Genomic DNA, 13518 nt, shown 5'->3' on the forward strand with positions numbered 1-13518 from the left:
TTATGGGGTTTCCTTTGTAGGTAACCTGTTGCTTATCTCTTGCCGCCTTTAGCATTCTCTCTTTGTCTTGGCGAGGGTGTGGAGAAAAGGGGACTCTAGTACACTGCTGGTAGGAATGCAGACTGGTGAAGCCACTATGGAAAACAATATGGTGTTACCTCAAAAAATTAAAAATTGAACTTCCATTTGACCCAGTGATCCCACTTCTAGGAATATACCCTAAGAAGCCTGAAACACCAATCAGAAAGAATATATGTACCCCCATGTTCATAGCAGCATATTTACACTAGCTAAGATTTGGAAACAGCCCAAATGTCCATCAGTAGACAAATGCATAAAAAAGCAGTGGTACATATACACAATGGAGCACTATGCAGCTGTAAGAAAGATCTCTTATCCTTTGAGACGACATGGAGGGACCTGGAAAGTATCATCCTAAGCGAATCAAGCCAAACAGAGAAAGACAAGTGTCATATTATCTCACTTATTTGTGGAATATAATGAACATAACAGTCTGAGGAATGGGGTAGTCCCAGAGATGTGGAAGTGGGGTTCAGACTGACAATCCCCAGAAAAGGGGGTGGTGAGGGAAAGATAAACCACAGAACTTATATGCATGTATGCATGAACAATTGACATGGACAACAAAGCTGGGGACAGGGTGGGGAGGGAGGGGGGAGGAATCAGTGGGGGAAAAAGGAGAAACATCTGTAACAAAAATAAATAAATAAATAAATAAATGAAAGAATATCACAGTTTCAAAAAATTAATAAAATGACACAAATGTAAAAAAAAAAAAGAATGCCATGTATTCATCATCACAGTAATGAAACCCCATTTGGTACCTTTCTGTGATTACTAATTACAGAGTTTAGAATTTGTCAGAGTTAATCACCAATTTGGATTTGATTCCATTTATATAAAGTTCTAGAACAGGCACTAGGAAAAGAGTGAAATACAAAGAGCAAAATGATAGATTAAAACTACAGGCTCAATCATATTAATTATGAATGAATTAAATTAAACCTCATTAAAGTAAAATTTTATAAAACTGGATAAAAAAGCAGACTGATTAAAACTATTTATTGGAGACACACTCTAAATATAAGATCATAAAGAAGGTTAAAATCTGAGTAAAAGGGTATCATGACAAAAGTAATAAATAAAATCTGGTATGACTTTAATAATACAAGGAAAGTAGGCTTTAGACAAAAAGCATGATTAGACACAAAGAAGAATATTTTATAGTGATAAAGAATCAAGTTAACAACCATTCTAGACAAAATATTAATACAAGAAAATAGCTAGAAACGGAAAAACACGAAAGTAAAAAATAACAGGCTTTTTCATATATATATATATATATATATATATATATATATAATCACTTTAATGATATAAATCCTTCTCTACAGCCTTGCCAGCCGACATCCACATGTATTTCATTAACCATATTTAAGATAAGTCCTTGCCCAAATCGATTTCCAGCAAAGGTATAAGATAGACATAATTTGTTTAGATCCTCTCAGATACTCCTTCCAAAGATATATATGAGATCGGCTTTCGCAAAAGCATGTGGACAGGGTTAGCATTTGATAAAATGAGCAAGAAAGGAAGGGCACATGTTGGGAGACAACATTTGCCTGTTTTATCCCACTTTGCAAATTTTTTTACTGAAGAGTAAAAGTATTTTTGTTCTTATGGTCTTGTAGTGATGAATTTGACCTCTGATAAAGAGTAGAGCTTTTATTCTCTAGAGCAAGCATTCCAGCCATGATGTAGATTAGTTGTGAACTCCATGTAGGATTTACAAATTTGTTCTCCATATAAATGAGAGTGAATTCAAAGTAGTCCAAATAATACTATAACTTTTTTTTTTTTAATTGTGGACACGTGGTTAGTAGATTATCAGGTTGTGTCCATTCCCAACCAATCTTACCTACAATAAACATCTATTGTGTCAATCATTGTCCCAAATACACTTAATTGCAGAATCTATGAATAGTTAGTAAGAAAATTTGCTTTTATTCCATCACCTATTTTTTACCAAAAATATGGCTGCTTATGAAAAGGTGCCCTAAAAGTCTGACAGACTCTATCTGTATTACAAGATGAAAGAAAACTGAGAACCACAACAGAAGAGAATTAGCAGCTACAATTGTGACAGCTGGAATTCAACCCCACTTCCCCTTGCAACTTTTCCGTTTTCTCATGACTCTGTGTCCTCATTTTAATTCACATTTTACTGAGTCTAGGGAATTTTAAAAACTTCTAGAAGACATTGTGTCAACTTAAATTGGAATTGCTATAAAACTGTAATGGTTCTGACCCTTTTATTTCATCTCTCAAAAAATAAAGCAAAACAAAAAAAATAGTGCAATGAAATGACAATTAGCATACATTTTTATCTCATTTAATTTTATGGCAATTTTTTAAATCTCTCTAAAGTTTATAGAGCAATTAAATTATGTTCTCAGTCAGGAAAAAAAACAAAGAAACAAACATATAAAAGAACAATGTGCTAAGTAGTAATTTTACTATTGCTTATTCAAGTTGAATTGATATTTGTCATTTGTGTTGTATCAGAGAAACATAGTGCGACCTTATCAGATCAATCAATGAGTTAAATTAATTACAAATTTAAATGATCTTTTTTTATTGTTCCTCATTTGAATTGATTCTGATTTTGCAATATAGAATAACTGGATTAAATTCAATAAATTACACAGAGACTCACACGATCTTTTAATGATGATGTAGCATTACCTCAGAAACCTAATCAAATACTGAACCTGTTGAAATTGAATTTGTTTTGGGATGTACTTGAGAAAATCTTCACAGATTACTAAGTGGATAAAAGTATTTGAAAATTGTTCCAATCTATCCAGTAAATATAAAGTATAGGCTTTGTAAATACAAGCATAGACATTTATATGATACCTGAACAAATATTTTTCAGTGACTTTTTATAAAAAACCTCAGCAAAATTGCCTAAACTGTAAATTTAAAAATATGCATTTGTTTACAGAAATAGATAAACCAAGGTTAAATTTATGACTCACATAAAAATTCAGATCCTCTTGAAAATCAATGAAAGTTATATCATTATGAACATTCTTTGGAAACATACTTGCAAAATATGTGTATTTGAGCCTGGAAGAAAGGAAACTAGTGGTTTTTCTGTATACATAAAGGACATAAAAATTTATATTCCAATCCTTCTTTCCAAAATACTTCAATTTTATACCTAAAGCACAATGAACTCAGAATAAAGTTATTTTGATGATTGAAAACCATATTATAACTACAGGTAACATTGATATAACTACAGGTAATGTCTAATAGAGATTAAATGTACCCCCCTCTCAAACAAGTTGTGCTGAAAAAATACCTAATATAAATTTTTGAAATATATTTATCTAGAAGATAGAAGGAGCAATATTTGTGTAATACTCTAGTAAAATATATAATCTTACTTTTTAAATATTTCTAATATCACTATTGTAATAAAGTAAAACATTTAAAAAGTTTAATTAGTATCAAAGTTACATATAAAAAATATTTTTCTTTGAAAATCTCACCTGCAACTACAAACCTCACTCTCATAATTACCTATACTTGAAAATTTATATTGCTATGATGATTAATTCCATAATTATAAATCATATACATCTATTCTTTGACATATAAACAAAAAATATTTATTTGTTCTCTGCTGAAAGAGAAAGCAAATAAGCGCAATACTTTCACCTTCCTTTGTCCTCTTCCAACAATTGTTTATAAAGTCTTCTATTAATTTCCTTTTAAAGTTTAATTTTCAGCTATAAATCACTATTTCTGTTCCATCAAATTCTCCTAACTTCATTTCCTCTAAGTTCTATAGACTAAAATCTCCACACTTGCCTCCTTCTCTCTATCTACTTCTAATGGTTGGCAGCAACTCCTGAATTTATACATTGTCAACGTCTATAGCATTTGTAATCCTATAATTTTTTAGAGTTTGTCTAGTTGGTGATTAGGGATAACTTAAGGGTAGAAAGAAAATTTACAATCACGTTTAAGTAAATATTATCTTTTGCAGAATCAGTATGGTTATACTTATACAAAAGGAAACATAATAATGGGATTTATTGCTCCAAATCAAACATGGACTCAAGAAGGAGAAAACTAAGTAGTTCAAGAAATAATGGTAATGCTTGGCCGGTGCGGTTCAGTGCTTGAGCGTTGACCCATACACCAAGAGGCATATGCCCAGGTTGCCAGTTCAATCCATGGTCAAGACATACGCCCAAGTTGTGGGCCAAATCCCCAGTGGGGGGCATGCAGGAGGCTACCAATCAATGTTCTTTCTCCCTCTCCCCCTTCCTCTGTCTGTAAAAAACAATAAAGAAAATAAAAATAATAATGGTAGGAACCTGGAAAGCATTGAAAAGAAATTCCAGGATTACCATGGCACGGTATCTCCATCTTCACCAAGTTGTAACTTTTTAGTTATGGACCTATTTCTTCTGTCAACATGACAGAATAAAGGAATTTAGGGAGGAAATCTCTTTTAAGAACATCAATAATTTCTGTTATAAAACCATTGTCCAAATGAATAAAGTATATTCCACCATTTAAAAACAATTTGAAGCCCTGGCCAGTTTGGCTCAGCGGTTAGAGCGTCAGCCTGCGATCCACAGAGACCCGGGTTCGGTTCCCGCTAAGGGCATGTACCTTGGCTGCAGTTTGTCCCCAGCCCTGGTTGGGTTGTGTGGGTGGCGGCCGCTCGATGTGTCCCTTTCACATCGATGTTTCTCTCTCTTCCTCTCTCTCCTTCCCGCTCTATCTGAGTAGAAAATGGAAAAATGTCCTCGGGTGAGGATAAAAAAAAAAAAAGATAATAATAAATAAAAAAAAAAAAAACAATTTGAAGACTGTAAGGAATTTATAATATATATGGAATGAATGAGCCTTTCCTTAAGTAGTTATATTCTACAGAAAAGAGTATTTACTTTTTCAAAGGCTCTTCCGTGACTGACCCACAGTTTTGTTCTCTGTAAACCATATTTCTGCATCATAAACTCAATGTGACATAGCACCTTCCTCTGGGCTCTTACTCATATTTCTCTTATATGTCTATTAAATGTGTTTATAAAATGAAAAGGATTTTCTTTATTATTAGATAACATTTAAAATATTAAGGTGCTTTCAGAATATTTTATAAATAATTTTTAATATTTCATGTAAAACATCACATCGCCTTAAACTTTAATTACCTTAAACTTTAATATTTACCTCAAATCAAATTTAAATGAAAAGTAGCTTCAAGTTTCATTTGAAGTGTTTTATTCTGTTTGAATGGATTGACATTTTTATAAATACATAACTTTTTCTATACTAAATAACATCTTATTTCATTGCTTAATCAGAGTTAAATTTTGAGAATAGAGGAACACATCACAATCAATATCCCTTGCTTTCTCAGATTAAAGTAATTTTACTAGTGCAATACTATTGTCTAGTAGTTTCAAAGTATGTGTAGGTCTTATAAGCAGGGTATTAACATATGTACCAATAATATTAGGGTAGAATGTGGGTAATATATCCCAGGAATCATGGTTTAACATGTACTATAACATAGTAGAGAAGATAAATACAGGTGGAAATATAGAGATTGAAAAAATAACTACACATTAATTACTACCATTTTTACATTTAATAACTAACTTTATTATAGAATGTCTCATTTTGAAAAGCCAAAGAAAAAATGTTAACAAAAACACAAACAACTTAGTTACTTTCATAATTTTTCTTTTCTTTATTGATGTTAGAGAACAAGGAAGAGGGAGAGAGAGATAGAAACAATCAGCGAGAACATCAATTGGCCGCCTCCTGCATGTCCCCCACTTGGGATCAGGCCCACAACCGGGGCATGTGCCCTGACCGGGAATCGAACTGAGAGCTCTTGGTGCATGGGTCAGTGCTCAACCACTGAGCCACACCGGCTGGGCTATTTAATTTCTTTTAATTTATTCAATTAACTTTGCCCATTAAAATGGAAAAAAAAACAAAAAACATGTTTTTTGTTCATATTAGATCTTTGTGTTTTTTTTTTAATTTTGAAGGTTTCAAAGAGAATTCACTGAATGTTCGAATTGTGTTCTAAATTCTAAATTATCGTGAACATAATATGAATGTTTAGCTAAAAATTACTCAAAACCTGACCCAAAATGATTAATAGGAAGTATCAATTTTTGTATATATATGTGTGTGTGTGTATATATATATACACATTTACAGTCCTACCTATATAGTTATAAAATTCATCTATATACCTATTTCTCTCTCTAAATCAATGTATGGATTTATGTAGATTTATCATCTATATTACTATGGTAAGATGGTTATAAGCTCTATCTCTTTATAGTAGCTTATTTTCCCCAAGACATAATTACATAGGGACAAATACTAGGTCAAAATAATGATAAAAATCAAATCTATATTTCTCTGGTTATAACTGTGCACAACCTGCAAGAACTCGAGGTTTCTTTAATTTTTCTCAATTAGTTCAGGGAGCCCTCAGGGAGTGTATTATATTTACACAAGAATGTACCTTTGATGATAGTGGCATTTGTGATTTTGTTTATCCATAGCTATAGGAAAATATCTATTACTGGTGGCACTTCAACTCTGCCAACAAAACCATTTAAAATTTAATGTTCTCTTATTTTTTCATTCTGCTTTTAGTATATTAAACCATTGTGAGGCCACTATGTTTTTTGTAGAATTTATAGTCATCCTGTAAAAAACTTAAATACAAAACAAATGTTCGGGTTTCTAAATAATTTCTAAAGCATTCAGTCTAGTGCTCTTTTTGCCATGCCTTAAAGCAGTGACTTTCAACATTTTTTATTTCATGGCACACATAAAGCAATTACAAAAATTCTGTGGCACACCAAAAAAATGTATTATATATTGTTGCCAATTTGACCAAGAAAAAAAATGGTATAATTTCAGTTCATTCATACCAAACATCTATTGTGTTGGTTGTTGTCAGGTTTTAATCTGACAATCTAAGGGAAAAGAGGTCAGGGCCCCTAACTAAATAGTCAGCTACTGCATGTTTTAAAAATGATTGCTGCACACCAGTGTCTTGACATACCAGTTGAAATGTCTGCCTGAAGAAATTTTATAAATCAACCTTATTGAAGCATATCTTTCCCATCTTAAGTTTTTGCAGCTATATAAAACGGTATGTATGACTCTGCCAGGGCTGCAGTAACAAAATAACAGACTGGGTGGCTTAAACAATAGACATTTATGTCTCAAAGTTCTGTAGGTTAGAAGTCCAAGATCAAGGTGCCAACAGGTTTGGTTTCTCCTGAGGTCTCTTTTCTTGATTCGCTAATGGCCACCGCCTCTCTGTGTCCTCACACGGCCTTTTCTCTGACTGTGTGTACATCCAGAGTTTCTTCATCTTCGTTTTTTTTTTATCCTCACCTGAGGACATTTTTCTATTTTTTGTTCAGGTAGAGTGGGAGGGAGAGAGAGGAACAGAGAGAGAAAGAGAAACATCGATATGAAAGGAACACATCGAGTGGCTGCCACCCACACGACCGACCATGGCCGGGGACAAACTGCAACCGAGGTACATGCCCTTAGCGGGAACCGAACCTGGTCTCTCCGGACCGCAGGCCGACACTCTAACCGCTGAGCCAAACCGGCCAGGGCTCTTTATCTTCTTATGAGGACACCACTCCTAATGGAGTAGGGCCCCATCCTTATGACCTCATTTAACCTTAATGACTGCTTTAAAGACCTATCTCCAAATATAGACACATTGTGAGTTATGGCTTCAATAAATGAATTTTAGGAAAACACAGTTCAGTCCCTGATATCATATAACAACCATTACACTCTAAAAGAAGAGTTCCATCAACATTGTAAGTTTTCTTACTCAGATTTGTACTTATTTGCACCAAGCCACCCACTCAATTCTGGCCTTAGGCGAACACTACCATTTCTAGGATTTCATGTGAATGAATCACTGAGTGTATATTCTTTTTGTCTATGGATATATATGTATAAATCTTGTGTAGATATTGGCTTTCATGTCTCCTATATAAATACCTGAGATTTGTGAGTGAGTAGTATGGTTAATGTGTGTGTGTGTGTGTGTGCCAAAATGTTTTCCAAAGCAGTTGTACTATTTTACCTATTTAAAAAAATATATTTTCCCATAAAACTGCTTGGCACATTTGTTAAAATTAATTGACCATATATACATTTATTTATGGCCTCTTCACTTTTCAAAGTCATCTCTATATCTATTTTCATGCTAACACTTAAAAGGCTTAATTGTTCACTTTGTATAGTATATTTTTTATAATGTGTAAGTTCTCTACATTTTTTCTTTATTCAAAAATATTTTGACTATTCTGGATCATTTGTATTACCATGGAAAAGCTAGATGCAGATTGTCCATTTCTATTCCATAAGTCCAATGACAATTTTGATTTGATTTGAATTGTGATAAATTTATAAATGAATTTAGGGGATAATTTATATCTAAAGAACATTGGATCTTCCACTCTAGGAAAAAGAGAAAAGTATGTTAATACCCTTATCAAATAATTATGGCGGTTTATTTGGTAATATACCAAAACTGGACAAGTGGTAGTTACTTAAAAGTTTAATTGTAACATGGAACTTGAAAACCTATAACTAACCTTTTATACCCTGTTATACTAAAATCCATTGATCTATTTCGCACTTTGAATAGATTTTTTACTCACATATAATTGTGTAACATCATGCCTTGAGAAAATGTTGGTTCACTGCATAATGCAAATTTTCCAAAGGTTGACACATTTTATTAGATGATACTGTTGAAAGGTAGTCTGACACAGAACTCTTGCACTCGTACATACCATGCTGAGTGTGATAAATTGTCAAGGCTGTGACCTCAAGTTCTATCATGAAAGCTACTTCTCAGGATTGATTATGCAGGTGGCGATAGCAAAGTAAGATAATCTATAGCAGGGACATATCACCTAGTATCCCATTATATTCAGAAAATGTATCAGAGTAGATTCCACAAGCTCAGAGTTCCTTTCTTGTGGTGGACTCAGTGCATGTGCAGTTTCTCTGTCCTGTGGCATTTGGGGCACAAGAAACTAGTTCAGCTATGCTGATGCTTCTACTACTGCTTTTCTGTGATAGTCTACTGTCTCTGAGCATGTAGTCTCATATCTTCTATCAACACCCATGGAATGTATAAGGCTTATTAGCTTATTAGCTTATTAAGGCTTATTAGCTTATTAAGGCTTATAACTTATTAGCTTATGCAGTCATTTGGGTAGGAAATCACCTGCTTCTAGTTCTCCTTTGCATTGTCAAACTTACTAAAATAGAGTAAAATCCAAATATTTATGACAATGAACATATTCTGGCAATGGTGATATAAATAAGACTTTCTTCTAGGGGCAGAAGTAGGGTACCTCAGACTGATTCACTGTAGATTTTAAAAGAAACCCCTGGTAATCTGTGGACAATAAATAGTCCTCCAATTTTTTGCCTACTATTGAGGAAGTACTAGTCACACATTTGTAAGATGAGGATTAGGAGGTAAACTCAAAGACAGCTGCCTGAGCTTGTACTACTGAGATGAAAAAAAATATTCTAAATTATTTTCTACAAATTTGCTCAATTATAAGGTATCTTAATCTGGAATTAGTGGACTCACGGGAAATTTATGGGTGAGCTTCATGGGCTATGAATCCCTGAAATTACATATAAAATTGTTTGATGTTCCCTTTTTTTGATTGAATACAATCCATAACTTTGATAAGATTAGCAAAAGCAAAGGGATCCATGATCCCAAGAAGATTCAATAAGCCAGTAATAATTCACTCTTTATATGAAACCCAAAATAATTTGCAATACTTCAAAATTGCTTATTGAAGAGTACTACTGTCTTAACACATAGAAACAAAGATACACACAAACATTAAAAAACCCTCTTCCTCTATTTCATTCTCATAAGTCAATGATATAGTAACACAGTTTCTATCCTTAATCTAGTGGATTTTTATTGATTGATTTGAGAGAGAGAGAGAGAGGAAGGAAGAGAGAAAGAGAGAGAGATCAATTTGTTTTTCAACTTATTTATGCATTCACTGGTTGCTTTTTGTATGTGCCCTGACCAGGGACCAAACCCACACATTGGCACATTGGAACAATGCTCTAACAAACTGAGCCACCTGGCCAGGCCCTTAATCTAGTTATTTTAAAGAGTGGTGAGTATTAGAAAGATGAAATAGTTTATGTCTGATTTGTTGTAAGTTCATAGACCTCACTAAAAGACTGCTACTTTCCACTCATTTTTTGTTAAAGCAGGATTTTTCAAATGGTCATCAACATAAAAATGGCTGACGCTGGAGTGAATGTTCCATAGGCAGTGCATGGTAGCTTCTAGGAGATGGACCACCTCTAGGAAATTTATATATCTGGTCCCAAACCATTTGATATAACCTTTGTATGATGGCAGTACAAGTGCAAAAATGAAGTAGTTTTAAAACTTGTGAGCAGAAAAAAATACTGACATGATAGAGAACCCTAGAGTCTTCAACCCTTGTACTATCCATTTATTCCCATCTCTCTATATTCACCATTTTAAATCTCTCCTTTTTATTAAATGTATCAACTAATATTCTGTTTGTTTGTTTTTCCCCCAATGTCATCTGATTAAGGCACACTTCTAATATTCCAACATTGGGCTTAATACCAATGAATAATGTAGTCACACAATTGGTTGAAAATCTCTGGTCAGTTTAGAGGACTTAAGGATTGAATATAAAGGGGGCTGAGAACAGTGGGATACTAGTCAACCTTAAAAAAATAAGAGAATCTTTTCATTTCCAACAACATAGATAAACATGGAAAACATCATGCTAAGTGAAGCAAGCCAGATACACAGTGCCAAATATTGCATAATTTTACTTATCTGTGAAATCTTAAAAAGATGGACTCATTGCAACAGAGTGATTAGCAGAGGCAGAGGTTAGGGGAAAAGAGGAGTTACTGATCAAAGGGTACAAACTTTCAGTTGTAAGATGAATAACTTCTGGAGACCAAGTGTCCAGCATAGTGACCATAGGCAATAATAATGTACTGTTCACCTGAAAGTTGCTAAGAGAATAGTCTCAAATATTCTTAGCACACACACACACATAATAACTACGTAAGCTGATGTATATGTTAATTAACTTGATTGTGGTAATCCATTATTTTACTATGTATACATATATCAAAACATCACATTGTGCACAAGTTTATATATTTTTATTGTCAATCATAACCTCAGTAAAGCTGGAAAAATGCTAGCTTCTTCTTTCATAAAACTTTTTAAAATAAAAATTAAAAAGGGCTGAGATAAGATTGTACTGAATAGTAAAGCGTCAAAAGAGAAAATATGTGTGCAACTTTGTGTGTTTATTCTAAGATACATAAACAGAAGCTTATAGTGAAAATAATTTGAAATGTCTTAATTGATTTTTTTAAGATAAAGAAATTGCACACATTGCCATACGTTTCAAATAAAATTTCTCTGTGTTTGTAGATATTTGAATATTTTGAGAAAAATATTCTCAGTACATTTTCATCAAGATTACCAAGTGCCAACTTTGATCACTTTCCCACAATTTGTGACCGAGCTCTGCGGGTGTTTTGGATCCCATCCATTTTCATTTGTGGATCCAGTTGGCAGACCACTTGCTTTCCGGATTTCTAGTACTAATGCAGCTGAACAAAGAATTAGGCCCTGTGCAAACCAGAAGCACAGTCCTGGCTTTTAAGTGAGAGATGAGAAAGCCACGTGAAATCTTTGTAAAGAGAGAACAATTAGGTGCTTGCTGCCATACCTGCTGTCATGGCAACCCATCACCCAAGATGTACTTACTATTTTGAGGAGCAGGGATTTCCCACAGGCCTATAAAAGAGGGCCTTTAATTTTAATCCATGTGTTTAATAATCCATCTACTAAAGTATTTTGTGTTGTTTTGTTTGATTTAATTTTATCAGGTGCAATTTAAAAACATTTTTGCGTAATTCCAAAAATACTTGTTCCCATGTGCTACTACCAAAACTTCTGTGATTATTATTTCTCAAACCATTGGTCTCTGCTTTTTTTCTAGGTATTAAAGAAACATCCCAACATAGCAACAAAATATCTGACATATTATTAGTATAGATTAAAACTGCCCTTGCATGCCTAATACATTTATCCATCAGAATAAGCTGGCATGGTCATGAATCTGACAGAATACATTACTTTGGCTCAAATAAAGGCATTGCAATGTTAAATTAAAATTGTGCACATTGAAAGTGACATCTTGTTGGCTGCTTTTTCAAACCCCACACTAAAATACATATAAAATGTCAAATGTTAAAAATTAATAATGATATACAAAACTAAGATTTAGAAAAAACAAACACAAAGGCAAAAACAAAAAACACCAGCACCAGAACCATGGGGAGCTTTCATTAATTTTACGATGAACTAGAATTAGGGAGAACATTCTGGAAGCCACCATGCTAGGGCCACTCCTGAAATGGATAAACACAGCTTTGTGAAAGTGAGTAGGAAGATACAGTTGAATTAGGGCAAAACAAAACGCTACCCTCCACCTATCTGCCTCACACAACCCAATCTGTGATATTTAAAAAATGTTTTTCTAGCCATTTTGAGAATTAAACTCTTATTCATCATTTGACCAAAACATTGCTTTCTAAGTGTCAGGCACTGTGGGAATAAATTATGTTTAGGAGAAAAAGCCTTTTGGAAATGCTTTCAGGAGCACGCAGCGTATACCAGTAAACTGACATGGTTGGTACTGAAATAGTAAAAGTTCTGCTTGCTGTGCATTATATGTATTAGAGATTTTCACATACACCTATGTTGTGAGTAAAGGACAATGATTAAGATGATCTTATATTTCAGGACTGTTGAATAAACTAGATGAAAGATATATATACATCTGAAATTCATGCTGAAAAACTAACAATGGGAATAATCAGATGAGAAGACTATAAGGACATAGATAAGAGGCAAAACTATGAGTCTGGATGTGACGACTACAGAGAAGTGGTAGGAAAGGAAAATAAGAACGATTGAAAACCTGAGGAATGCTGTTGTTAGAGACAGGAGGAAGAATCTCCCCACTGCTGTGTCCTTCCTCATGGAGGGAGTTCTAATCTAGTTTAATACCCTGTCCCTTTCTGTCTTCTGAACCCTTCCTCCATGAAACTGGTGCCTTTGGACAGAGAAGTGAGCATGCATATTTTGGATATCTTGGTCTCTTTCTCTCTTACTTTTCAGGACTAGCCTATCTGTAGAGAACATATGTTTTGCCATGTTCTTTTTCTAAGATGATAGCGTCCTAACTCTACAGGGGATATGTCCCAATCAAAGCTTCATCCTCCATTACCGACTTTAACAAAACTAAATAAGCAAACAAAATAAATAAAGTATAATTT

Source organism: Molossus molossus, unplaced genomic scaffold (genome assembly GCF_014108415.1).
Source record: "Molossus molossus isolate mMolMol1 unplaced genomic scaffold, mMolMol1.p scaffold_m16_p_4, whole genome shotgun sequence".
Classification (NCBI taxonomy): domain Eukaryota; kingdom Metazoa; phylum Chordata; class Mammalia; order Chiroptera; family Molossidae; genus Molossus; species Molossus molossus.